The sequence below is a fragment of the Rhipicephalus sanguineus genome, chromosome 4 (assembly GCF_013339695.2).
Source record: "Rhipicephalus sanguineus isolate Rsan-2018 chromosome 4, BIME_Rsan_1.4, whole genome shotgun sequence".
In the NCBI taxonomy this organism is placed as follows: Eukaryota; Metazoa; Arthropoda; class Arachnida; order Ixodida; family Ixodidae; genus Rhipicephalus; species Rhipicephalus sanguineus.
In genome coordinates, this window is record NC_051179.1 from 131,278,295 (window position 1) to 131,306,164 (window position 27,870).

The 27,870-nt window shown below is 48.3% G+C and overlaps 11 non-coding genes across 11 annotated transcripts; all 11 read right to left on the bottom strand.

Moving 5' to 3' along the window:
• Window positions 1-1,977: 1,977 nt before the first annotated feature.
• Window positions 1,978-2,049, bottom strand: Trnaa-cgc (transfer RNA alanine (anticodon CGC)). Its single transcript has one exon. It is a non-coding gene; the product is annotated as a tRNA-Ala (tRNA).
• A 4,970-nt stretch (window positions 2,050-7,019) lies between these two features.
• On the bottom strand, window positions 7,020-7,092 carry Trnam-cau (transfer RNA methionine (anticodon CAU)). Its single transcript has one exon. It is a non-coding gene; the product is annotated as a tRNA-Met (tRNA).
• Window positions 7,093-7,258: 166 nt separating this feature from the next.
• On the bottom strand, window positions 7,259-7,331 carry Trnam-cau (transfer RNA methionine (anticodon CAU)). The gene has a single exon. It is a non-coding gene; the product is annotated as a tRNA-Met (tRNA).
• Window positions 7,332-7,745: 414 nt separating this feature from the next.
• Window positions 7,746-7,818, bottom strand: Trnam-cau (transfer RNA methionine (anticodon CAU)). Its single transcript has one exon. It is a non-coding gene; the product is annotated as a tRNA-Met (tRNA).
• Window positions 7,819-15,974: 8,156 nt separating this feature from the next.
• Trnaa-ugc (transfer RNA alanine (anticodon UGC)) lies at window positions 15,975-16,046 on the bottom strand. The gene has a single exon. It is a non-coding gene; the product is annotated as a tRNA-Ala (tRNA).
• Window positions 16,047-16,319: 273 nt separating this feature from the next.
• On the bottom strand, window positions 16,320-16,391 carry Trnaa-ugc (transfer RNA alanine (anticodon UGC)). The gene has a single exon. It is a non-coding gene; the product is annotated as a tRNA-Ala (tRNA).
• Window positions 16,392-16,665: 274 nt separating this feature from the next.
• Window positions 16,666-16,737, bottom strand: Trnaa-ugc (transfer RNA alanine (anticodon UGC)). Its single transcript has one exon. It is a non-coding gene; the product is annotated as a tRNA-Ala (tRNA).
• Window positions 16,738-17,014: 277 nt separating this feature from the next.
• On the bottom strand, window positions 17,015-17,086 carry Trnaa-ugc (transfer RNA alanine (anticodon UGC)). Its single transcript has one exon. It is a non-coding gene; the product is annotated as a tRNA-Ala (tRNA).
• A 5,097-nt stretch (window positions 17,087-22,183) lies between these two features.
• On the bottom strand, window positions 22,184-22,255 carry Trnaa-ugc (transfer RNA alanine (anticodon UGC)). The gene has a single exon. It is a non-coding gene; the product is annotated as a tRNA-Ala (tRNA).
• Window positions 22,256-22,531: 276 nt separating this feature from the next.
• Window positions 22,532-22,603, bottom strand: Trnaa-cgc (transfer RNA alanine (anticodon CGC)). Its single transcript has one exon. It is a non-coding gene; the product is annotated as a tRNA-Ala (tRNA).
• A 276-nt stretch (window positions 22,604-22,879) lies between these two features.
• Trnaa-cgc (transfer RNA alanine (anticodon CGC)) lies at window positions 22,880-22,950 on the bottom strand. Its single transcript has one exon. It is a non-coding gene; the product is annotated as a tRNA-Ala (tRNA).
• Between the last annotated feature and the right edge of the window lie 4,920 nt (window positions 22,951-27,870).

Below are 27,870 nucleotides of genomic sequence, written 5' to 3' on the forward strand. Positions count from 1 at the left end.
CATCCGGCCGATGTGCCCACTGCATGACTGACTACGACAAAAAATCTAGACGTGAAACGTTGCACCATGCTGCCGGTCTCTTCTTCTCCATCGACTTTCGTTTCCTGGACTGCCAGAACGTCTATCTCTCGTTCTGTTACAAGTCGGTAAAGCTGGCTTTGTTTTTTTTTTGCCTGCCAGTCCTCTAACATTTATCGTCGCGACTTTTAACGGGCAGACAGGCGCCATTTTAACGAAATGAAAAGAGACCAACAGCATGGTGCCTACCTCTCGCGTCCAGCACGTGGCTAGACGATGCCATCGCCGGCGCTACCATCCGGCGCCGGTACGTGGACTTGCCCTACGGGCTCCGCGTTGCTGCAACGCTTCTCGGAAGACCCGTTCGGGCGTGGTCGCAGAGACGACCGCCGTACTTGGGCTGACTTTGCCGGGGGTTCCTCTACGCCGGGCGTCGGCGGTTGGGTTCCGTCGCTGCTGGTCACGGGGAGGGGACGCTTCGACGCGGCGGCGGCATTGATAGGCGTGTGGACGCCACTCTTCTCCGGCTGTGGCTCCTTCGAGGTCTTAAAGTCGCCGACCTTGGCAGCTGGTTGACTGTCCGTAGCCTTCCCAGTCGTCTCGGTTGACCCAGCCGAGTCTACCGTCGCCCGTTGCTGTGCTGGAACGACACCTTTGCCGGTGTGGCCTCCCGACGACGCTGCAGGCAGGACCTGTAATGACGGCTCGTTGCCCGTTGACCGACACGAGTCACCAGCACTTAGTTGGACCCCAGGACAGTCCGCTTTCGGGGCGTCACTGCCGGAAGTCGCCGTCGTATCCTGTGACCCCGCCCGCTTTCCTGCCTCCTCGGTTCCCCTCGCTGCCTCCTCAGCCTCGGCGACGTCCATAAGTTCGTCGTTGTCGTCCGCTCTTGGAATCCCGGTAGCCGACGCGTAGGTACGGACGCAGTCCGCGTCCGCGTGTCCATAGCGCCTGCACTTCGAACAGCGGGGCACCTTGCAGTCTCGGCGAACATGACCCGTGCCGTGGCAACGCAGGCATTGCATCGCCCTCCCGGGCACTACCACGAGGGCCAACTCGCCGGCGACCCTAACCTGGTGTGGCAGGTCGTCCACCTTAAGGCCAGGCTTCAACTTGAGGAGAACGCTTCTAGTGGTTGAGCCCTTGCCCGCATGCCTCGGACGCGCCAACGCTCTCGCGTCACCTCGGTGACGTTCCCGAACACTGCGAAAGCTGTCCGGATATCGTCGTCCTGCACGCCATAGAGCAGCCAATGCAGGCGATGTTTCACCTGCTGGTCTTCAGGGTCGAAAATAACACAGCGGCGCCCTTTCACCTTCAGCTCCTTCAGCGCAGCCACTTTCTTCGTGGCTTCTCCGGTGTTGAGGGTCACCGCCCAGACATGGTTTATCTGGTACGCCCCCAACGCCACAATGTCGGGGAGCACACCAGCTGTGACAAGGGCGTCTCGAAAGTCTTCGACCCTGTAGGGCCTCTCACTAACGTCTCCGTGCAGGAACAACGTGTTGTTAACAACACGACCGGTGGGCAAAGTAGGCAGCACGATTTCGTATTCCTTATCTTCGTCGACGGTGGTCCTGTTACCGCGGCCGGCACGGGCCGCTATCGCCGCTCCATCGGAGCCGTTCATTCTGCGTCCGTTCGCTGGCGCGCCCGGAAGTAGAATGAGCTACACCCCCGCCACGACAGGTAAGTTTAATAACGCGTTCTTTCCTGCTCATTTGGCTTTATATGTAACAATAAAATATGTAATTGCTTCTCAATAAATCCAATTATTTGGGCATCCCGCCTTTATGCTCTCGCCTTATCATGGAAAGGCGCAAATTTATTCTATTAACAAAATGGCCTACGATGAGTGAACAGAATTGCGCAGTAACACGCGCAGTGCCAAGTCATCGTACCATCATATCGACAGAACACTAGCACAAAATAAAGCAAGAAAAAGGACAATCGTCCTGGAGGTGCCGGGATTTGAACCCGGGACTTCTCACATGCGAAGCGAGCGCTCTACCACTGAGCTACACCCCTTTTTTTTCTTTTTTTTTATTCTCAGTTTCAGTACATACAGATTGGTTAACAAAACAATAATATAACAAAGGGTGAACAGTTAAAAACGTTCTCTGGTCTTAGAGAACGTGGTACTAAAAATAGCGCTGAATCAACAACAATTCTACTTTCGGCAACCATTCCGGTACGTTGGGTTGGGACTTCTGCTCTTTCACAAATCTGTGAAGGCTATCCTTAAAGTATTCACTTGCCGATCTTGCTCCAACATCCACATTTCGCACTGCCACACGACATCTCCAGACACTGTGCAGTACAAAGAGCATAATCAAGTCATAGGGTACGCCACCATCACTGTCTATGGCCAAAAACCTGATTCCTTGGGGGTGCAGGGGAAAATCTTTCTTAAGTGTTCTCTGCAGTATATCCCACAGAAACACTGCATCCCAACATTCTAAAAACACGTGATCAATTGTTTCATCTCTTTTACATATTTCACACTGTACGCCCCAGGGTAGGAAAAATCCCCTTTCGGCCATCCATGTCTTCACTGTCAGCGTGCCAGTGTGTAAGCGAAAGAAGAAAGTTTTCACACCTGCTGGCACAGGCATTCTTTTTACACGCTTGAGAACATCTTTTCCCTTTGTTGTACTGTACTGAGTTCTGTATAGTGGCATTGGCAGCACCATTTCACGCAGGTCTCTGTATAACTTTTTCCTACTTACATCACAAAACGAGTAAACAAAAAGCGCGCACGCATAACTACTTCTTTGAGGAAACCGCGAATGCTTCCGTGCATGTGTTCTGTCGAAACAACGTAGTCAGGTAAGGCCTGACGTAATCGCAGCTGGCAAATTGTCTGCAGGAAGGGGTGTTCCACATCCCTTAAGAACACAAAACGATTGAATACTTGGCGCAAGAACAAATGGCTTAAACCAATCCCACCATTACGGACTTGCATAAACAGATTTGTTCTGCTAGCTCGTTCCCACGTGGAGCCCCAAATAAACACTGCGAATATGCGGTGGAGCTTTTGGACATTCATTCTCGAGCAATGAATCACTTGCATGACATACCTCAGTTTACTTATGAAGAATAAGTTACATACTGTAGCTTTAGCGAAGACTGACAGGTTCCATCCGTTCCAGTTATTGGCTTTTTCTCGTAGTTTATCGATCTCATCATGCCAATGTGGTTCACTGTAAATATAATTGCTCAGCGGCACACCCAAATATTTAACGGGAGTGGTAACAAACCTTAATTTGGCGAACGTGTCTGGGGTAGACGGCCATTGACCGTGCCAGAACCCGAGACACTTCCCCCAGTTCACGGCACTTCCACTTGCAATACAAAAGGACTTGACCATTTTAGCAACATGCAGAATGCTGTCGTAGTCTGTACAAAATGTGGCAATATCATCGGCGTAGGCCAACAAACGCACCTCTACTTGTTGTAATTTAAAACCGCGTATCTGTTCGCTCTTTATAATGCACTGGGAAAAAGATTCAACATACAGACCAAAAAGCAATGCTGAAAGAGGGCACCCTTGACGCCGAGATCGTCGCACTGGTATACGCTCACTGACCACTTTATTCACTATTAACTGCGTAGTGCACGACCTGTACGCCATTGCGACTCCATTTCTAATAACCTGGCCTACATTGACATGGTCTAGCACGCACCACAGAACGTCATGGGGAAAGTCTATCTGTAGCATGGCAACTCCCGCTCCTGTCACATCACAGCATTCCAGGATAGAACGGGCGATGCTTGTATTCGTTTTAATCGAACGACCTTTGATGCCACACGTCTGGTGTGGCCCTACTATCTCTGTTATTACAGTTTGCAGTCTTTGAGCTAAAACTTTGATGAAAATTTTATAATCACTATTAGTTAAGCTGATAGGCCGGTAAGCAGCTACGTTACGTAATTTTACGGGATCGTCCGTTTTAGGTACTAGTATCGTGTGCGCTGTAGTGAAGGACGGGGGTAGAGACTTTGTTTCGTAAGCTTCATTATAAATATTTGTCAGAATTGGCGACAGGGCGTTCTTGAAAGCTTTGTAAAACGAAGCACCAAGGCCATCCGGGCACGGCGACTTTCCACAAGTCATGCTCTCTATAGCACAGTTCACCTCGCCAACAGTGATAGGCTGCTCCAAGAGTTCTTTCGTTTCGTTGTCCAGCCGTGCTATCAAGGCAAGGAACTCGCTTTTGAAAAGTTCGATGTCAACCACGCTTCCAGCGAACAATGCACTATAGTACTCCGAAAAAGTTTTAACTATTTCGTTTGTTTCTTTAGTGATTACGCCTTCGCGTTCGATTTCTACTATTTGTTTCTTTTGCGCATGCCACTTTTCCTCACCCAACGCTCTTTTCGTCGGCGTTTCCCCGCTTATCAGCCTCTCAGCTCTTGCTCGAACTAAAGCACCGCGGTATCGCTCCATGTCGATAAATTCTAGCTTGCGTTTTATAGTCTTGATGTCCTCGATGAATTCGCCAGGTCTGCGAGTTTCTTGATTGATAAGCATCTGAAGGTTCGAACGCAGTCTGTTTTCCTGAGCTCTTGCCTCTCTCGCGACGGCGCTGGATCGTTCCAGTGCTTTCATTTTAATCTGATTTTTAAAGAATTCCCACCTTTCCCCCATGAGCAATTTACTTTCCACATTCAGTGTCTTATGTATTGCAATTGCTTCTTTCACAAAGACCTCGTCTTTGAGCAGCTTGCTATTCAATTTCCATAACTCCCATTGAAATTTATTTCGCGTTTCCCCCCGATTAGCAATAGTAAATTTAACCAGGCAATGATCACTGAAACAGACCGGCATAACGTGGTACTGCTGACAAAATGGTAAAATATCCAGAGACACGTATGCTCTGTCTAGTCGGGCATGGCTCGATCCTTGGTAATGAGTTAATTGTACAGCACATGCACCTTCTAAACATTTTCCTACATCTTCAATGCAGAAATCACTCACTATTTCTCGAAGAGCTTTGGTGCTTGCATCATTAAAATTCCTCCTGCTAGTTTTATCTGCTGCAGATAGTACGCAGATGAAGTCGCCGATAATAATGACTAGCTTCTGGCATTCGCAGAATTGGCGAACATGCTCAAAAAAGGAGCGTCTTTCTTCTACATTATTAGGTGCATACACGCAAATAATACGCCACTCCTTATTCTCAAGAAGGAAATCATAAACAATCAAACGCTCGTCACAACAAATTATTACCCGTCTCGATAGGCTCAAGCTACGGCGCAGCAGTAGGCAACAGCCCGCCGATGTTCCTACAGCATGACTAACCACGGTATCATAGACCGACGTGAAACGCCGCACCATGTTCCCGGTCTCTGCTTCACCATCTACTTTACTCTCTTGTATCGCTACAACGTCGAGGTCATTCTCGGTCACCAAACGGTACACCTGACTCTGTTTTCTTTTTGACGCAAGGCCTCGTACGTTAAGAGTCGCGATGCGTAGTGATTTAGCAAGGAAGGTCATTGCGATATGAAAGAGAGGCCGGGAACTTGGTGCTTACCTCAGGAAAAAAGGGCATGCCAGGGCGTTGAGCCATGGCGCCGTTAGCATTACGTCGGCGCAGGTGGCGGTGTTGCCGCCACCGATTTGCTGGTGGACAGATTCGGTCGAGGTCGATAAGAGGGCCGTCGAATGGGGGCCGTCTTACTCGGGGGTTGTCCTTCACCGTCGTCGTTCGTTGTTGCCTCGCCAGTGTCCTCATGAGCCCGCTTGGCTGACGGACTGGAAGTCGAAGCCTCCGAAATGTCTATGTCCGCGGGCTTGTTCCCGTCGTTGTCATCCGGTGTAGCGGAAAGGTCGTTATTTTTGCGGACCTTCGCATCAGCAGCCTCCGTCAGCGGTCGCCACTGCTCGGTAGATGCCTTGCTTTTCTCCGCCGCTTCTACTGAGGTCGACTCAGAAGGTTTAACGGTGGGTGGGGCTTCGCGTCCCACTCCTGCCGCTGTTTCTTCTGCATCCGCTTCGTCCATAAGGTGTTCGAAGTATCCACGCGATTCAGGGAACCGGCGGCGCTTGCGTAACTTTTCGCACATTGGGTTGCCTCATGGCCATAGCGATGGCAAATAGTGCAACGTGGCACCTGGCATTCCCTACGGATGTGTCCAATAGATTTACACCGAAGGCAAAGTGGGGCTCTGCCTGGTACAACAATCAGTGCAAGCTCACCGGCCACCTTGATTTGGTGCGGAAGGTCATCAATCTTGACTCCAGGACCCAACTTCAAGGTCACCATTCGAGTCGTTGAGCCCTTGTCTGCAACGCCATGAGCACGCCAACGTTCTCTAGAAACTTCACTGACCTTCCCGTACGGCAAGAGTGCGGTTCGCACGTCTTCGTCCGACACACCATGAAGCAGCCAGTGAATCTTGAAGCGAACGCCACGGTCATTTGGGTCAATAATAAGGCACTTGCGGTCTTTCACCTTGACGTCCTTTGCGGCGAGCAGCTTCTCCGTAGCGGTGGCATCTTTCAAGGTGATAGCCCAGACGTGATTCATCTGATACGCCCCCAGCGTGACAACGTCAGCGAGCATCCCAAGATGAATCAACGTGTCCCTGAAATCCTCGACTCGATATGGCCTTGCACTTACGTCGGCGTGCATAAAAACAGTGTTCAGCACAATTTTTCCTGTTGGCAGGTTCGGCAGGATAACCTGATAATCTTCAACAGCGTCAAAAGGCCTGTTGCCGCGGCCCGCTGGGGCCGCTGATACCGCTCCGTCGGAGCCCTTCATTCCGCGTCCGTACGCTAGCGTGGCCGGAAGTGGAATGACTGCGCTACCGAGGCGGACGTCTGGCCCGTGGGCGCATACCGTCTCGATCACGGTGGTTAAAAGTAGAATAAATAATAGGGCACATGTTCATTAACGAGGCTTTCACTGAAGCATTAAGAGTGCGGGACAAGAAAGTCACTGGGACATCCTAAAAGGGCATACAAAAAAAAAAGAAACTGCCGCCTTTGCCCCGGGTGAGGATCGAACTCACGACCTTCAGATTATGAGACTGACGCGCTGCCTACTGCGCTACCGAGGCGGACGTCTGGCCCGTGGGCGCATACCGTCTCGATCACGGTGGTTAAAAGTAGAATAAATAATAGGGCACATGCTCATTAACGAGGCACTGAAGCATTAAGAGTGCGGGACAAGAAAGTCACTGGGACATCCTAAAAGGGCATACAAAAAAAAGAAACTGCCGCCTTTGCCCCGGGTGAGGATCGAACTCACGACCTTCAGATTATGAGATTGACGCGCTGCCTACTGCGCTACCGAGGCGGACGTCTGGCCCGTTGGCGCATACCGTCTCGATCACGGTGGTTAAAAGTAGAATAAATAATAGGGTACATGTTCACTAACGAGGCTTTCACTGAAGTATTAAGAGTGCGGGACAAGAAAGTCACTGGGACATCCTAAAAGGGCATACAAAAAAAAAGAAAGTGCCGCCTTTGCCCGGGTGAGGATCGAACTCACGACCTTCAGATTATGAGATTGACGCGCTGCCTACTGCGCTACCGAGGCGGACGTCTGGCCCGTGGGCGCATACCGTCTCGATCACGGTGGTTAAAAGTAGAATAAATAATAGGGTACATGTTCATTAACGAGGCTTTCACTGAAGTATTAAGAGTGCGGGACAAGAAAGTCACTGGGACATCCTAAAAGGGCATACAAAAAAAAAGAAAGTGCCGCCTTTGCCCCGGGTGAGGATCGAACTCACGACCTTCAGATTATGAGACTGACGCGCTGCCTACTGCGCTAACGAGGCTTTTTTTTCGTTTTCTTTTTTTTTCTTTATTGCCTGCATGCATTACAAAGGAATACATATGTATGTGCTAAAACATGTCAACCACACTTTGGCTAACATTACATTATTAAAATCTCTTAAGTTTCACTAAATCGTCGAGAATAGCCACCCAATCGGGTGGTTCACTCTGCGCACGATATATTTCCCGAATATACGCAATACTTTCGATGAAGTTGACTCTCCACGAACGGTCATCCACATCAACATGTCTAAGTGCCCTTCTCGTTTTCCACAGACTGTGGAGGCCAAGGAGCACAAACATATCGTACGGAACTCCCCCCGCATTATCTGTTGGTAAAAAGCGAATTCCCAAATGCGTAATCGGTAGTTCTTTTTTAAGGGTCCGCTGTAAGACGTCCCAGTGGAAGATTGCATCCCAGCAGTCGATGAAAGCATGTTCGATGGTTTCTGGTTTGTTGAAAAGTAAGCAGTTTACAGTCCACGGAACATCTATGCCTTTTTCATCCAGCCATGTTTTTAACGGGTACCGTGTTTGCATGTAGCTTGAAGAAAAACGTTTTTTGAGAAGGTCTAATTGGCATCTTTTAACCCGTTTCAATACATCGTCTCCGTGTCCTCCCCAGTTTACAGATCTGTACAAAGGTATCGGCAACATTGAATCAACTAAATCTCTGTACAGTGTTTTTCTTGTCACAGAACACAAATACTCCATTGAAAAGCGAGTGTATAAAAAACGGAAAGAATCAACCACTTCACGCAAATAGCCAGTGACGCTTCCTTCCGCCATATCTGCGGAAGTTACAAGAAATTGCGGCAGTGCTTTCCTCAATCGAACTTGAATCACTGTGCGCAGAAAATCGTTTGCCTGCTCACACAAAAAAAGAAACCGAGACAAAATTTGTCTGATAAAGCAATGTGACAGACCTAGCCCACCACTGCGGACGGAACGAAATAAATTGGTTCTGCTTGCCATCTCCCAATTTGAAGCGCATATGAATACGGCAAAAACACGGTGCATTTTTTGCACATTTGAACGACAGATAGATAGGACTTGCAAGACGTACCACACTTTCGCCATTAAGAAAATATTACACACGGTAGCGCGTCCAAACATTGATAAATCGCGCCCCTGCCAAGCCTTTGTTTTTTCCCCCATTCTCTCTGCCTCGTCACACCAATACTGCGTGCTGTCCTTATAGTGCTCGAGGGGTACACCCAAGTACTTAGCCGGCGTTGTTGACCATCGGACGTTTGCAAAATGAGCCGGTGTATTGTCCCAGTGACCGTGCCAAATCCCGAGGCTCTTCTCCCAATTTATCTGAGCTCCAGATTGCTCACAATATGTCTTTAAGAGGCTTACAGTTTCAAGAACGTTGTCGCGATCCTCGCAGAAAACAGCGATGTCGTGGCGTATGCCAGTATTTTAACTTCAGCACGTTGTAATTTGAAACCTCGGATGTTTTCATTGCGCATCACTGCTAAGCAAAATGGCTCGAGATATAGCGCGAAAAGCAATGGGCTTAGAGGACACCCTTGTCTGAGGGACCACATCACTGAAAGCTTTGCGCTGAGAGACTTGTTAATTATAATCTGTGTAGTACATTGGTCATAGGCCATTCTCACGCCATCTAAAATTATTTTTCCAACATTCACGTACTCTAAAATAAGAAAAAGAACATCGTGGGACACACGGTCAAAGGCATTCGCCAGGTCAAGCTGCAACAAAGCAACGCGTCCAGCGAAAGCATCGCAACACTCTAGAACACTTCGTGCTACGTGTGTGTTTGTAGCAATCGTGCGACCTTTAATGCCGCAAGTTTGGTGCGGGCCTACTAGTTCAGTTAAGACTGCTTGAAGTCTCTTTGCCAACACCTTCATGAAAATCTTGTAATCGGTATTTGTAAGGCTGATTGGCCTGTAACCACCCACCGATAAGAGCGTCTTGTGGTCATCTGTTTTAGGTATTAAAACCATGTGTGCACTCCTGAAAGACGGCGGCACCCGTTGCTTTTCGTATGCCTCCGCGTATACATGCTGCAATACTTTAGCAAGCCAAGGTGAAAATGCCTTGTAGAAAGCAGCTCCTAATCCATCGGGACCTGGCGACTTGCCTTCAGGAATTTCTTCGATTGCGCGTTCTATTTCCCGCGCGCTTATCGGTTCCTCCAGACTAGCTTTGACCTCGTCATCGACACGTGGCATGAAATTTAAAAACCGTGCTTCATATTCATCTCCCGCATGGATTGGGACCCCGAACAATTGGCGGTAATGTTCTATGAAGGCCTGTTCTATCATATTCTTGTCGGAAGTAACACCATCACGATAAGTAATCTGTCCTATCTCATTTTTTCTCGCATACCGCTTTTCATCAGCAAGAGCGCGTTTGTTCGGCGTTCCGTCAGCCCATAGTCTTTCCGCACGTGCCCTAATAACCGCTGCTCTATATTTTTCTCTGTCAATGGCTTCCATCTCGCTTTTTATTTTTCTAATTTCTTCGCGATACTTTCCCGGCTGCGCACTATCCACTGAAAGAAGGAAATGGAGTTCCTTCTGGAGCTCGTTTTCTTTCATTTTTTCATTATAGCGTCTAGTGGTGCCTATCTCAATCGCAGCCATCTTCACGTGGACCTTAAAGTCTTCCCATGCTTCCGCGTAGTGTAAAAACTTATTTAACAAGTTTCTAATCTGGCTGGTAACATTATTAACAAGCTTGTCATCATCCAGGTGTTTTTCGTTAAACTTCCACATCGCCCAATCAAACCGCAGTTTTTTGGACTTGGTGCCCAGTGTAAACCATACTATGCTATGGTCGCTAAAAGACACCGGCTGTACAACATAGCTATCGCAAAAAGGCACTAGATCTAACGATATATAGGCTCTGTCGTGTCTTGCCTGGCTATCTCGCTGATAGTGCGTAAATCGCGGCTGCAATGTACTGGCCATAAGGCGACCTACATCTTCTAGGTTGTAATCGCTTATTAAAGTGTTTAAAAACACTGCACTCTTGTCACGAGCGGTAGTACGTTTAGCGCGATCTTCTGCATAGCACACACAGTTAAAATCACCCAGACAAATAATCTGTCTGTCGCATTGAAGGTACCGTTCGACATTCGTGAAGAAAACTTCCCTTTCGTTTATGTCATTTGGCGCATACAAACAGATAAGCCTCCATTGTGATCCGCTAAAATGAAAGTCGAGGACTATCAGTCGTCCGTTTTCGTTCACAGTGACGGCCTCTTCACTTATACGAATGCCTCTTCGAACCAAGACAGCGCAGCCACCAGACGTGCCGACAGCGTGAGAGATGCATACGTTGTAATATCTTTTAAAGGGCATTACCATTTTGTTTGTTTGCTCCTCACTTTCAACTTTCGTCTCTTGTATGGCGATAATATCAAGGTCCTTTTCAACGCATAGACGGCTCAGCTGGTACTGCCTCCACCTTGCTGCGAGGCCACGCACATTAATAATAGCAACTCTAATTCCCCTCTCCAAATTCATTGCTGATAATTGAAAGAATTAAACAACACATAATAAATAATCACACGTAGCACCGTTAACTCTACTCATAGTTATGTCAACAAGTGTTCATTACAGCCAGAGCAGCTGGTTTTCTAAACAAGTGCAGTCCACAGCGTACCTTTCTCGAGGAGCCGCTGTCCACGCCATTCCTTCGGTATTGGTTAGCACTCGAGGGCGCGCCCGAGTGCTTTCGCAGGAACAAGTCTCTCAGTCTACTTAGGTGCCGTTTCCGCCGTTCTCTTGTCCGGCGGGATATTCGGCGTGGGCCGTATTGACAACCGGCGCATTCCCGCCGACTTTAGCGGTGGTTCCTCGCTGTTCATTGCGTCGGTCTTCGTGCCGTCGTTCGTTGACTCCTCTCGCGTCCTCTTCCCTATCGAGCCTCCAGCCTTGGTAACGTCTATAGGTTCGCTGCCAGCTGATTCCGAGGTGTCCGGCGCTGTCTTCGTCGCGGTGTCCTTTTTTTGGACGTCGATGGTCGAGTCCTTGTTCACATGTCTTGAAGGTGTTCCTGGCCCACGCGCTGCTCCGGCCGTTTGTCTCTGCGGTTTTGCCGATTCTGTCGTAGAAGCTTTCGCCTCCTTGACGCTTCCGGCTGAGGCTTCCTCAGCTTCCACTTCATCCATAAGAAGTTCAGCGTTTTCGTCTGCGGCCGTTGGCACTGCCACGTTTGCGTACGTCCTCACACACTGCGACTCTTCATGGCCGTGGCGGCGACAACGTGTGCAGCGCGGGACGCGGCAGTCGCGCAGGATGTGTCCTGTGTTGCGGCACCGAAGGCAGAGTGGTGCTCTTCCAGGAATAACTACTAGGGCTTCCTCACCTGCTATGCGTAGCAGATGGGGTACGACATCCGCCCCCAGACCCTTCCTCGGCACCAGGGTGACCAGTCGAGTCGAAGAGCCTTTATCCTGAAGGCCGAGCACACGCCACTTTTCCCTCGCCACGTCGGTGACTCGGCCGTAGGGTGCCAGAGCTTCACGAATGTCATCATCCGGCACGGTATGCAGCATCCAATGTAGCTTCAGGTGCAGTGCTTGATTGCCGGGGTCAATGACGATGCACCACCTGCCCTTCACATTCACTTCTTTCGCCCGTAACAATTCTTTCACTGCGTCACAGCTTTTGAACGTTACGGCCCAAACGTGACTCATTCGATACGCCCCCAGGGCAACCACGTCCGTCAGCAATTTCATGCTTGACAGCATACCACGGAAATGTTCCACCCTGTATGGCCTTGCACGTACATCGGCGTGTAAAAATAACGTATTAATAACGAGTCGCCCTGTCGGTAGCTGAGGCAGAAGTACCTGGTAATCCGGATCCTCGTTGGCAAAAAACCTTGAACCGCGGCCCTGCTGGGCCGCTGAAGCCGCTCCTACGGAGCTCATGTCAGACACGTCCGCGCCCTACGGGGGCCGGAAGTAGAATCCTCTACTGCGCTACCGAGGCGGACGTCTGGCCCGTGGGCACATACCGTCTCGATCACGGTGGTTAAAAGTAGAATAAATAAAACGGCTGTTTGGCCTAGTTGGAAATGGTTCATCATTTAAGAAGCGCAAAATGACACGGGGACGAAGCATAAACACACAGAGGACAAGCGCTTTGCCTGTGTGTGTCTATGCTTCGTGCCCGTGTCATTTTGCGCTTCTTTTTTTTCTTTCTTCATTCAGAACGAGGTGCATCGTGTACACACACAAAAAAAAACAGGTGTAGTTTGACAAGAAGTATTTAACAATGCATTTAAACCGCCAATCACACTTTGTTTGGCATAAATTGTTTAAAAGCGCTTTAGTGCTACAAGTTCACTCAGGACAGGGAGCCATTCCGGCTGTTCTTCTCGTGCATTGTATGCATCTCTTATGTAGCTATACATTCAATGAAGTATTCTTTGACAGAACGGGCATTCGCGTCAACATGCCGAAATGCTATGCATGATTTCCAAGTAGCGTGCATACTTAACAGCATAAACATGTCGTACGGTATGCCACTGTCACTGTGAACCGGTAGGAAACGGATTCCATGGGGTGTCAAAGGTAAGTCTTTTTTTGAAGTTCGTTGTAGGATGTCCGAATGAAACGTAGCATCCAAACAGTCCAAAAAATGTGATCGACACTCTCTGGTTTGCGGCATAGGAGACAATTAACAGACCACGGAACAAATAAGCCCCTTTCGTGCAGCCATGGTTTTACGGGAAGTGTACCAGTGTGTAGCTGAAAAAAAGGTCTTTGCTGATGGCCGTACCACCAATCTTTTAACCCTTTTAATAACGTCTTTTCCCTGGCCTTTTTCATACAACGCACGATACATCGGCACAGGCAGCATTACATGGATAAGGTCTTTATATAATTGTCTTTTTGTGACCACACCAAGGTACTGCAAAGAAAAACGTACTTTTAGTATGTTAAAAGCCGAAACAGCTGGTCGATTCCACGAAAGATCAAAAAACGGTGTATATTTGATGTTTCCGATTTTTCTGATAATTTTGTATGTTGTGCACATATGAGTGCACAGCACGAAATCGCAGTTCGTTTTCAAATAAAAAATTTTTTCATCACAGGAAAATTCGACAAGTGTCGCCGGTTGACGGCGACCATTTTACGAAGAGTGCGTTTTCGTAAATTCGCAATCATGCTGGCAGCTACTCAAGCTATATATTACAAATATCTTTCTTTTTGGCGGAAGTAGAAGTAAAGAGAAAATAGCTGGTATGATTTCATGGAATTCTGAGCAAATTACGTATTTTAAAAATTCACGAAAAACGCTGCGTTTTTGAAAATCAGTCCAATTTGGGACGCTATGGCTACTTCTGTGAACATCTTAGCTTGTTCATATTTGCAGTGAAAATAGGCCTTTATGTGAATAATGAACCTCTGCATTTGTATTTCTCTAATAATTTTCAAAGTAGTAAATTTTCATGCTCGAAACACCAAAAAGTGAAAAGTGCTCCTCGATTCAAAAATCTATAATAAAAAACACCCAATCTCAATTTTGTTCAAAGTCCCCCAAAACGTTCTCAAAGGACTGCAGAATGATATTATGAAAAAACATGTTGCATCATTTTTATTAGGACAAAAGCAGAAAATGTCAAACATTGTGTTTCCAGAGCGTGGTGGCTACTGCGTGAAGAACATCTCTAGAAACAAGAAAATACAGTAACACGTCTTTTTTCTTCTCTGAGCTTCGCTAAACAACAGTAATGATCTATTGTCGGAAAGTGGGAACTGTTTTGTAAAGAAAAAAAAAGATCGTTCCAATTGCGTCCTCATTGCTGACATCTTCAAGCGTTCGCTTTGCGCTTGTCCCCGCTCTTGTGACGTCCATCTCTTCAGGTTGTCCAGTCGACGACCCAATACCTTGCTCATTTTCGTTGTCGCTTTGGTCCCGCGGTATAGAGCTCACGCTGTTGGTCTGTTGACCCGTTTGTTCAGCCTGAGCCGCTTCGCTTCCTTCGTCCTTCGGGCCCTTAGAAAGGGGCGTGAACACGGGACCCCGATTTCTGCTTTCCGCTGCTTCTTCTGCATCAACTTGGTCCATTATGTGCTCCGTGAGATGGTCGCCAGCCACAGGCCCGGCCACACTGGCGTATGTTTGGGCACACTCGCTGTCTTCGCGACCATAGCGTCTGCACCGACTACACCGGGGTATGCGACAGTCCCGGCGTATATATCCCGTTCGTCGACATCGTAAGCAAAGCGGTGCCCGTCCTGGCACAACCAAAAGCGTTGTTATACCGCCCACTCGGAGCTGGTGTGGTAGGTCTTCGACTGTCAAGCCCGCTTTTAATTGCAGGGTGACAGTCCTGGTCGAGGTTCCTTTATCGGCGATACCTTGGACGCGCCAACGTTCCTTTGATACTTCTGTCACTCTTCCATAATTTGCGAGCGCGGTGCGCACATCTTCATCCGGTACATTATGCAAAAGCCAATAAAGCTTTAGCCGGACATCCTGCTTGTTCGGGTCGATAACGAGGCAGCGCCTTTCCTTTATCTTTACGTCACCAAGTGCTAGCATCTTTTTCATGGCTTGCGCTGTACTGAAAGTCACGGCCCAGACGTGGTTCATCTGGAAAGCGCCTAAGGCGAGTACCTCAGGCAACATACCCAGACTAACCGAAGTGTCACGGACGTCTTCAACACGATACGGCCTTGCCTTAATATCTCCGTGTAGAAAAACAGTATTCATAACACACGCACCTGTAGGCAACTGCGGCAAAACGACTTCGTAATCCTGTTCATCTTCGGCGACAATCCTGTTTCCGCGACCCATCTGGGCCGCTGTATCCGCCCCTACGGAGCGCATGATGCACACGTCCGTACACAGCAGTGGCCGGAAGTCGTCCCACTGAGCTACACCCCCGCCACGACAGGTAAGTTTAATACCGCGTTCTTTCCTGCTCATTTGTCTTTAATAATAATAATAAAATATGTATTTGCTTCTCATTCAATCCAATTATTTGGGCATCGCAGCTTTATACTCTTTGCCTTATCACGGAAATGCGCCAATTTATTCCATTAACAAAATGGCGACGATGTCTGAATAGAACTGCGATCTTACACGTGCAGTGCCGAGTCATCGTACCATTATATCGACAGAACACTAGCACAAAATAAAGCAAAAAAGGACGATCGTCCTAGAGGTGCCGGGTTTTGAACCCGGGACTTCTCACATGCAAAGCGAGCGCTCCACCACTGAGCTACACCCCCGCCACGACAGGTAAGTTTAATAACGCGTTCTTTCCTGTTCATTTGTCTTTATTAATAATAAAATATGTAATTGCTTCTCATTCAATCCAATTATTTGGGCATCGCGGCTTTATGCTCTTTGCCTTATCACGGAAATGCGCCAATTTATTTCATTAACAAAATTGCGACGATGTCTGAACAGAACTGCGATCTTACACGCGCAGTGCCGAGTCATCGTACCATCATATCGACAGAACGCTAGCACGAAATAAAGCAAACAAAGGACGACGGTCCTGGAGGTGCCGGGGTTTGAACCCGGGACTTCTCACACGCAAAGCGAGCGCTCTACCACTGAGCTACACCCCCGCCACGACAGGTAAGTTTAATACCGCGTTCTTTCCGGCTCATTTGGCTTTAGTAATAATAATAAAATATCAAATTGCTTCTCATTAAATCTAATTATTTGGGCATCGCGGCTTTATGCTCTTTGACTTATCACGGAAATGCGCCAATTTATTCCATTAACAAAATGGCGACGATGTCTGAACAGAACTGCGATCTTACCGCGCACTGCCGAGTCATCGTACCATCATATCGACAGAACACTAGCACAAAATAAAGCAAAAAAAGACGATCGTCCTGGAGGTGCCGGGGTTTGAACCCGGGACTTCTCACATGCAAAGCGAGCGCTCTACCACTGAGCTACACTCCCGACACGCCAGGTAAGTTTAATAACGCGTTCTTTCCTGCTCATTTGTCTTTATTAATAATAATAAAATATGTATTTGCTTCTCATTCAATCCAATTATTTGGGCATCGCGGCTTTATGCTCTTTGCCTTATCACGGAAATGCGCCAATTTATTCCATTAACAAAATGGCGACGATGCCTGAACAGAACTGCGAACTTACACGCGCAGTGCCGAGTCATCGTACCATCATATCGACAGAACACTAGTCACAAAATAAAGCAAAAAAAGGACGATCGTCCTGGAGGTGCCGGGGTTTGAACCCGGGACTTCTCACATGCAAAGCGAGCGCTCTACCACTGAGCTACACCACCCTTTTTTTTTATTGGCAGTTTCAGTACATACAGATTGGTTAACAATACAATAATATAACAAAGGGTGAACAGTTAAAAACGTTCTCTGGTCTTAGAGAACGTGGTACTAAAAATAGCGCTGAATCAACAATTCTACTTTCGGCAACCATTCCGGTACGTTGGGTTGAGACTTCTGCTCTTTCACAAATCTGTGAAGGCTATCCTTAAGTATTCACTTGCCGATCTTAGCTCCAACATCCACATTTCGCACTGCCACACGACATCTCCAGACACTGTGCAGTACAAAGAGCATAATCAAGTCATAGGGTACGCCACCATCACTGTCTATGGCCAAAAACCTGATTCCTTGGGGGTGCAGGGAAAATCTTTCTTAAGTGTTCTCTGCAGTATATCCCACAGAAACACTGCATCCCAACATTCTAAAAAACACGTGATCAATTGTTTCATCTCTTTTACATATTTCACACTGTACGCCCCAGGGTAGGAAAAATCCCCTTTCGGTCATCCATGTCTTCACTGTCAGCGCGCCAGTGTGTAAGCGAAAGAAGAAAGTTTTCACACCTGCTGGCACAGGCATTCTTTTTACACGCTTGAGAACATCTTTTCCCTTTGTTGTACTGCACTGAGTTCTGTACAGTGGCATAGGCAGCACCATTTCACGCAGGTCTCTGTATAACTGTTTCCTACTTACATCACTTAAATAGCTCAACGAAAAACGAGTAAACAAAAAGCGCGCAGACATAACTACTTCTTTGAGGAAACCGCGAATGCTTCCGTGCACGTGTTCTGTCGAAACAACGAAGCCAGGTAAGGCCTGACCTAATCGCAGCTGGCACAATGTCCGCAGGAAGGGGTGTTCCACATCCTTTAAGAACATAAAACGATTGACTACTTGGCGCAAGTACAAATGACTTAAACCAATCCCACCATTACGGACTCGCGTAAACAGATTTGTTCGGCTAGCTCGTTCCCACGTGGAGCCCCAAATAAACACTGCGAATATGCGGTGGAGCTTTTGGACATTCATTCTCGAACAACGAATCACTTGCACGACATACCACAGTTTACTTATGAAGAATAAGTTACATACTGTAGCTTTAGCGAAGACTGACAGGTTCCATCCGTTCCAGTTATTGGCTTTTTCTCGTAGTTTATCGATCTCATCATGCCAATGTGGTTCACTGTCAATATAATTGCTCAGCGGCACACCCAAATACTTAACGGGAGTGGTAACAAACCTTAAGTTGGCGAACGTGTCTGGGGTAGACGGCCATTGACCGTGCCAGAACCCGAGACACTTCCCCCAGTTCACGGCACTTCCACTTGCAATACAAAAGGACTTGACCATTTTAGCAACATGCAGAATGCTGTCCTGGTCTGTACAAAATGTGGCAATATCATCGGCGTAGGCCAACAAACGCACCTCTACTTGTTGTAATTTAAAACCGCGTATCTGTTCGCTCTTTATAATGCACTGGCAAAAAGATTCAACATACAGACCAAAAAGCAATGCTGAAAGAGGGCACCCTTGACGCAGAGATCGTCGCACTGGCATACGCTCACTGACCACTTTATTCACTATTAACTGCGTAGTGCACGACCTGTACGCCATTGCGACTCCATTTCTAATAACATGGCCTACATTGACATGGTCTAGCACGCACAACAGAACGTCATGGGGAACCCTATCAAAAGCTTTTTCGAAGTCTATCTCTAGCATGGCAACTCCCGCTCCTGTCACATCACAGCATTCCAGGATAGAACGGGCGATGCTTGTATTCGTTTTAATCGAACGACCTCTGATGCCACACGCCTGGTGTGGCCCTACTATCTCTGTTATTACAGTTTGCAGTCTTTGAGCTAAAACTTACATGAAAATTTTATAATCACTATTAGTTAAGCTGATAGGCCGGTAAGCAGCTACGTTTCGTAATTTTACGGGATCGTCCGTTTTAGGTACTAGTATCGTGTGCGCTGTAGTGAAGGACGGGGGTAGATACTTTGTTTCGTAAGCTTCATTATAAATATTGGTCAGAATTGGCGACAGGGCGTTCTTGAAAGCTTTGTAAAACGAAGCACCAAGGCCATCCGGGCCCGGCGACTTTCCACAAGTCATGCTCTCTATAGCACAGTTCACCTCGCCAACAGTGATAGGCTGCTCCAAGAGTTCTTTCGTTTCGTTGTCCAGCCGTGCTATCAAGGCAAGGAACTCGCTTTTGAAAAGTTCGATGTCAACCACGCTTCTAGCGAACAATGCACTATAGTACTCCGAAAAAGTTTTAACTATTTCGTTTGTTTCTTTAGTGATTACGCCTTCGCGTTCAATTTCTACTATTTGTTTCTTTTGCGCATGCCACTTTTCCGCACCCAACGCTCTTTTCGTCGGCGTTTCCCCGCTTATCAGCCTCTCAGCTCTTGCTCGAACTAAAGCACCGCGGTATCGCTAGATGTCGATAAATTCTAGCTTGCGTTTTATAGGCTTGATGTCCTCGATGAATTCGCCAGGTCTGCGAGTTTCTTGATTGATAAGCATCTGAAGGTTCGAACGCAGTCTGTTTTCCTGAGCTCTTGCCTCTCTAGCGACGGCGCTGGATCGTTCCAGTGCATTCATTTTAATCTGATTTTTAAAGAATTCCCACCTTTCCCCCATGAGCAATTTACTTTCCACATTCAGTGTCTTAAGTATTGCAATTGCTTCTTTCACAAAGACCTCGTCTTTGAGCAGCTTGCTATTCAATTTCCATAACTCCCATTGAAATTTATTTCGCGTTTCCGCCCGATTAGCAATAGTAAATTTAACCAGGCAATGATCACTGAAACAGACCGGCATAACGTGGTACTGCTGACAAAATGGTAAAATATCCAGAGACACCTACGCTCTGTCTAGTCGGGCATGGCTCGATCCTTGGTAATGAGTTAATTGTACAGCACGTGCACCTTCTAAACATTTTCCTACATCTTCAATGCAGAAATCACTCACTATTTCTCGAAGAGCTTTGGTGCTTGCATCATTAAAATTCCTCCTGCTAGTTTTATCTGCTGCAGATAGTACGCAGAAGTCGCCGATAATAATGACTAGCTTCTGGCATTCGCAGAATTGGCGAACATGCTCAAAAAAGGAGCGTCTTTCTTCTACATTATTGGGTGCATACACGCAAATAATACGCCACTCCTTATTCTCAAGAAGGAAATCATAAACAATCAAACGCTCGTCACAACAAATTATTACCCGTCTCGATAGGCTCAAGCTACGGCGCAGCAGTAGGCAACAGCCCGCCGATGTTCCTACAGCATGACTAACCACGGTATCATAGACCGACGTGAAACGCCGCACCATGTTCCCAGTCTCTGCTTCACCATCTACTTTAGTCTCTTGTATCGCTACAACGTCGAGGTCATTCTCGGTCACCAAACGGTACACCTGACTCTGTTTTCTTTTTGACGCAAGGCCTCGTACGTTAAGAGTCGCGATGCGTAGTGATTTAGCAAGGAAGATCATTGCGATATGAAAGAGAGGCTGGGAACTTGGTGCTTACCTCAGGAAAAAAGGGCATGCCAGGGCGTTGAGCCATGGCGCCGTTAGCATTACGTCGGCGCAGGTGGCGGTGTTGCCGCCACCGATTTGCTGGTGGACAGATTCGGTCGAGGTCGATAAGGGGGCCGTCGAATGGGGGCCGTCTTACTCGGGGGTTGTCCTTCACCGTCGTCGTTCGTTGTTGCCTCGCCAGTGTCCTCATGATCCCGCTTGGCTGACGGACTGGAAGTCGAAGCCTCCGAAATGTCCATGTCCGCGGGCTTGTTCCCGTCGTTGTCATCCGGTGTAGCGCAAAGGTCCTTATTTTTGCGGACCTTCGCATCAGCAGCCTCCGTCAGCGGTGGCCACTGCTCGGTAGATGCCTTGCTTTTCTCCGCCGCTTCTACCGAGGTCGACTCAGAAGGTTTAACGGTGGGTGGAACTTCGCGTCCCACTCCTGCCGCTGTTTCTTCTGCATCCGCTTCGTCCATAAGGTGTTCTGAAGTATCCACGCCTCTCAGGGAACCGGCGGCGCTTGCGTAGCTTTTCGCACATTGGGTTGCCTCATGGCCATAGCGATGGCAAATAGTGCAACGTGGCACCTGACATTCCCTACGGATGTGTCCACTAGATTTACACCGAAGGCAAAGTGAGGCTCTGCCTGGTACAACAATCAGTGCAAGCTCACCGGCCACCTTGATTTGGTGCGGAAGGTCATCAATCTTGACTCCAGGACCCAACTTCAAGGTCACCATTCGAGTCGTTGAGCCCTTGTCTGCGACGCCTTGAGCACGCCAACGTTCTCTAGAAACTTCACTAACCTTCCCGTACGGCAAGAGTGCGGTTCGCACCTCTTCGTCCGACACACCATGAAGCAGCCAGTGAATCTTGAAGCGAACGCCACGGTCATTTGGGTCAATAATAAGGCACTTGCGGTCTTTCACCTTGACGTCCTTTGCGGCGAGCAGCTTCTCCGTAGCGGTGGCATCTTTCAAGGTGATAGCCCAGACGTGATTCATCTGATACGCCCCCAGCGTGACAACGTCGGCGAGCATCCCCAGATGAATCAACGTGTCCCTCAAATCCTCGACTCGATATGGCCTTGCACTTACGTCTGCGTGCATAAAAACAGTGTTCAGCACAATTTTTCCTCTTGGCAGGTTCGGCAGGATAACCTGATAATCTTCAACAGCGTCAAAAGGCCTGTTGCCGCGGCCCGCTGGGGCCGCTGATACCGCTCCGTCGGAGCCCTTCATTCCGCGTCCGTACGCTAGCGTGGCCGGAAGTGGAATGCTGAGCTACACCCCCGACAGACACGTAAGTTTAATAACGCGTTCTTTCCTGCTCATTTGTGTTTATAATTAATAATAAAATATGTAATTGCTTCTCATTCAATCCAATTATTTGGGCATCGCGGCTTTATGCTCTTTGACTTATCACGGAAGTGCGCCAATTTATTCCATTAACAAAATGGCTACGATGTCTGAACAGAACTGCGATCTTACACGCGCAGTGCCGAGTGATCGTACCATCATATCGACAGAACGCTAGCACAAAATAAAGCAAAAAAAGGATGATCGTCCTGGAGGTGCCGGGATTTGAACCCGGGACTTCTCACATGCAAAGCGAGCGCTCTACCACTGAGCTACACCCCCGCCACGACAGGTAAGTTTAATAACGCGTTCTTTCCTGCTCATTTGTGTTTATAATTAATAATAAAATATGTAATTGCATCTCATTCAATGCAATTATTTGGGCATCGCGGCTTTATGCTCTTTGACTTATCACGGAAGTGCGCCAATTGATTCCATTAACAAAATGGCTACGATGTCTGAGCAGAACTGCGATCTTACACGCGCAGTGCCGAGTGATCGTACCATCATATCGTCAGAACGCTAGCACAAAATAAAGCAAAAAAAGGATGATCGTCCTGGAGGTGCCGCGATTTGAACCCGGGACTTCTCACATGCGAAGCGAGCGCTCTACCACTGAGCTACACCCCCGCCACGACAGGTAAGTTTAATAACGCGTTCTTTCCTGCTCATTTGTCTTTACTAATACTAATATAATATGTAATTGCTTCTAATTCAATCCAATTATTTGGGCATCGCGGCTTTATGCTCTTTGATTTATCACGGAAATGCGTCAATTTATTCCATTAACAAAATGGCGACGATGTCTGAACAGAACTGCGATCTTACACGCGCAGTGCCGAGTCATCGTACCACCATATCGACAGAACGCAAGCACAAAATAAAGCAAAAAAAGGATGATCGTCCTGGAGGTGCGGGGTTTGAACCCGGGACTTCTCACATGCGAAGCGAGCGCTCTACCACTGAGCTACACCCCCGACTTTTTTTTTTAATTTATTGCCTGGCTTGGACATTGTACAGAGCAATCATTGCACACACATAATACAATAAAAAAGAACAAGCATTGCCATCAGTCCCATTTGGACTGATGTTGTCCTCTTAAAAATACTTAAGGGTGGCCAGAGGTTCAAACCTTGACAACCATTCTGGCTCGATCTCCTGTATTTTGTTACACTCAATGAATGCAGACATGCTTTGCCTGAAATAAATTACTGCTGGTTTTGCATCCGTGTCGAAGTGGTATCCGGCCATTCGCGCACGCCATATACAGTGGAGACCGGTCAACATCACTACATCAAATGGGACCCCCTCATCATTCGTTACTGCGAGATACCTTATCCCGTGTGGATCCAGTGGAAAATCTTTCTTTATTGTCCTCTGCAAAATGTCCCAAAAATGTACCCCTTCCCAACAATGCAAAAAAACATGGTCTATTGTTTCTGGTTTCTTACATATCAAGCAGTGTGACCCCCATGGTGTAAAAAAGCCCCGTTCCTCTGTGAAAGTCTTTACTGATAGTGTTCCTGTGTGTAACTTGAAGAAAAATGTTTTCACCCCTGTAGGTACCTGCATGTTTCTCACCCGCTTCAGTACATTTTGTCCCGGTCTTCCACTGTATATGGCCCTGTACAATGGTACTGGCAAAACCATATCACATACATCTTTGTACAATTCTTTTCTTCTAACACTTCCTAGATAATCCAACGAAAAGCGAACAGATAAAAAAACGTACACTGTCTACCACTTCCTTGAGATAGCCACGCAACGTCACGGGCCGGCTATCCGTAGTAACAACAAGATCTGGTAAGGCACTGCCTAACCTGAGCTGGCATACGGTACGCAAAAACGGATCCCTGACGTCACGGAAAAACAAAAATCTATTTACTAATTGTCTCACAAATAGGTGCGCCAAACCGAGACCCCCGTCCTTCACGCGCCTGAACAAATTGGTCCGTCTGCACCTTTCCCATTCCGAGCCCCATATAAAAACTGCGAACACTCTGTGCAGCCTTTGCACGTTGATCCTTGAACAATGTAGCACCTGCATCACATACCACAGTTTAGTGATAAAAAACATGTTGCACACTGTAGCCCTAGCAAAAACAGACAGGTTCATGCCTTTCCACCTGTCTGCTTTTTCCTTCGTCTCTTTTGTTTGACGCGACCAATACTCCTCGCTGCCGTTATAACATTCCAGGGGAACACCGAGGTACCTTGTCGGTGTTTCCGTCCAGTGCACATTCGCAAAATGGTCCGGCTTTGAAGGCCACCTTCCGTGCCAAAGCCCAAGAGATTTCCCCCAGTTTACGCGGCTCCCTGTGACGCTACAAAAATGTTTCACAACACTTATCGTTTCCTCTACACTTTCTTTGTTCGTAAAACACACCGCAATGTTATCTGCATATGCCAGCAGCTTAACTTCCACTGCCGCCAAGCTGAAGCCACGTATTTTTTCGTTTTCAGTTATCGCTAAGCACATCGCTTCGATGTAAATGCAAAACAAAAGTGGACTGAGGGGGCAGCCTTGACGCACAGAACGCATTACGTGAATGGGGGCCCCCAAAGACTTGTTAACAATTAAACGTGTTGTGCAGTTCTGGTACGCCATGGCCACTCCCTCCTTGATGATGGAACCAACATTAATATGATCTAAGATGACAAACAAAATATCATGCGCAACACAATCAAAAGCTTTCTCCAGGTCTATCTGGAGCACAGCAACGCCAAGTAAATCGTCGTCACAACACTCTAGCACACACCGCATCTTGTGAATGTTTGAGCTAATAGTTCTGCCTTTGATTCCACAAGTTTGGTGCTCTCCAACAATTTCTTTAATGACACCTTGAAGTCGCGCTGCCAGAACCTTCATAAAAATCTTGTAGTCGACATTGGTCAGCGATATGGGCCTATACGATGTCACCAGTTTAAGGTTTTCCCCTTCGTCCGTTTTAGGAATTAATATCGTATGCGCTTTGCTAAAGGAGGGCGGCAGAGTTTTCCGTTCGTACGCCTCATTGAACAGCTCAGCTAACCCCGGGGACAGTTCTGTTCTAAACGTCTTATACCACGCAGCGGTTAGGCCATCGGGTCCCGGTGACTTTCCGGGGCTCAGATGACCAATCGCGCGTTCCACTTCGCCTTCCGTTATTCTGCCTTCTAAAAGCTTTTTTGTGTCGTCACTAAGCCGCGGCAAGCGCTTAAGAAACTCTTCTTTAAAACCATGTACATTCGCTTTTCGAACTGCAAAAAGTGACTGATAATGCGCAAAAAAGGCCCGTTCGATGGTTTCATTGTCGCTCGCGAGAGTCCCGTTGCAATAGACCTTATCGATGTGGTTCCGGCGTCCTTGCGCTTTTTCGAGACCAAGCGCCCTTTTTGTGGGCGTCTCACCCGCGGCAAGATCATTTGCTCGAGCGCGAACCCAGGCGCCTCGATAACGCTCTCTGTCATGCAGTTCTAATTTTTCCTTGACACTGCGCACCTCGTCTTTACAAGTCCCAGGCTCCCGACTTTCTAGGGCTATCAGCTGCTGCAGTGTTTTCTTAAGACTTCTTTCTTTTATTTGCGCTTCGAATTTTAGCGTGCTCGATCTGTCTAGCGCTTTCATTTTCACCTTCTGCTTTAAACACTCCCATTTCTCTGCTACTGTTTCCGTTTTTTCCATAAGCACTTCATTAATGGTCTCGTGCACTGCTTCTAAAAATGGTTCATCTTTTAATAACAATGCGTTCAGTTTCCATAAATCCCAGCTGAAAGCCTTACGCTGTTTCTTCATGCCTATGCGACACACAACCAAACAGTGATCTGAAAACGACACTGGCTCAACCGAAAAATCGTGACACATAGGCAATATATCTAGGGATAGGTATATGCGGTCTAAACGCGCATGGCTATTGCCTTGAAATCGCGTGTAGATCACTTCGCGATTTGCTGCGACACATTCATACACGTCTTCCAAGTTATTTTCGTTTATTAATTTGCCTAGCACGTCACTGCTTTTGTCACGAACGCCAGTGCTATTGACTCTATCGCGAGCCCTTAAAACACAGTTAAAATCCCCTAACAAAACCACCCTCTTATCACACTTTGTCCACTGAAACAGGTTAGAAAAAAACTGAGCACGCTCTTCTACACTATTCGGTGCGTATACGCATATAACTCTGAATTCAGTGGCACCATAAACAAAGTCACAATAAACAATTCTGCCCGACTGGCATGAAAAAACACTTTGCACAAGAAGGCTTTGCTATTTTTTCACAAAAAGAACACAACCCGCGGACGTTCCTATCGCGTGGCTTACGACCGCGTAATATCGGTCAGTGAAACGGCGCACCATGCTCCCGGTCTCCTCCTCTCCGTCTACCTTGGTTTCCTGGACGGCTAGGACGTCTATGTCTTGGTCTGTGAGCAACCGCAAGAGCTGACTTTGCCTACGCCTAGCCGCCAACCCTCTGACGTTAAGCGTAGCTATGCTGAATGGCGGAGTCAATGCCATGGTGACTTATTCGCTAAAGGAGTAGGCCCGGAGCATGGTGCTTACCTTTCACGACCAGCCCTCGGCTAGCCGCCTCCAGGACCATCCTGCTTCCCGGCGCTGTTTTCTTTTGCCTTGTCCGCCAGTCTCCTGTCGGTAGGGACTTTCGGCTTAGGTTTGAGACTAAGCCGCCTCCCTTGCGGCGCCTTCGCAGGCGCCTCCTGGCTGTTGGTGGACGACGCCCCGTCCTGCTCTCCCGAGTCGTCGAGTGGACGCTTTAGCGTGGCGCTGGTCACGCACATCTCGTCCTCGCTGTCCGCCGCCGTCTCTCCCTGACCCTCCGTTGTGTCGGCTGTCCCCACTGGAACCACGTCCGTCTCGACCCGCTCAGGCTCGACCGCTGACGGGGCGCTGGCCGGTGTAGTCGAATGCTGAAGAGTCTCCGGAACCTCGGGTGTGACTGCCGGCGCCACCCCTCCAGTAGTCACAGGGACCACTGGGCTTCCGACCCCTTTGGCGGCGTCCTCTGCCTCGGCCGCGTCCATGACGTGCTCAGCCATCGCCTCGTTCTTCGCTGGCCCCATTGCACTGGTGTACGTTCGAACGCAATCGGCCTCGACGTGTCCGAAGCGTTTGCAGCGTGAGCAACGGGGGATCTTGCACTCTCGGCGGACGTGCCCTGTGCCTTGGCAGCGCAAGCATTGCATCGGCCGACCGGGCACAACCAGCAAGGCCAGTTCTCCATCGATCCTGATCTGGTGCGGAAGGTCTTCGACCTTGACGCCGCTTTTCAGCTTCAGGAAGGGCTGTTCTTGTGGTCGAACACTTGTCGGCCATGCCCGGGACACGCCACCGCTCACGGCTCACCTCCACGACCTTGCCGAAAGCCGACAGCGCCGTCCGTACTTCTTCGTCGCTCACCCCGTGAAGCAGCCAGTGAATTCGTAGCCGCACCTGCTGGTCCTGTGGGTCGACGACGACGCAGCGCCGCCCCTTCACCTGCAGCTCCTTCAAGGCGAGCAGGCGTTTCGTGGGAGCGGCATCATAGAATGTCACCGCCCACAAGTGGTTAACCTGGTACGCACCGAGGCTTACCACATCCGGCAGCAGGCCCGTTGGCGTCAATGCGTCCCTGAAATCTTCGACCTTGTATGGCCTCGCTCGTACATCACCGTGTAAAAACACGGTGTTGATAACAAGTCGTCCTTTTGGCAATTGCGGCAAAATAAACTGGTATTCGCTATCCCCGTTCCTGTTTCCGCGGCTAAGATTGGCCGCTGTCGCCGCTCCGCTGGAGCCCATGATCCTGCGATCCGTTCAGCACGGCTGCCGGAAGCAGAATGACTCGGCCACGTCTGCGACGGCGACCACTATCCTGTTTCGCTTCCACTTCGGTCGCTTATGTCGAGAGAAGCAAGAAAAA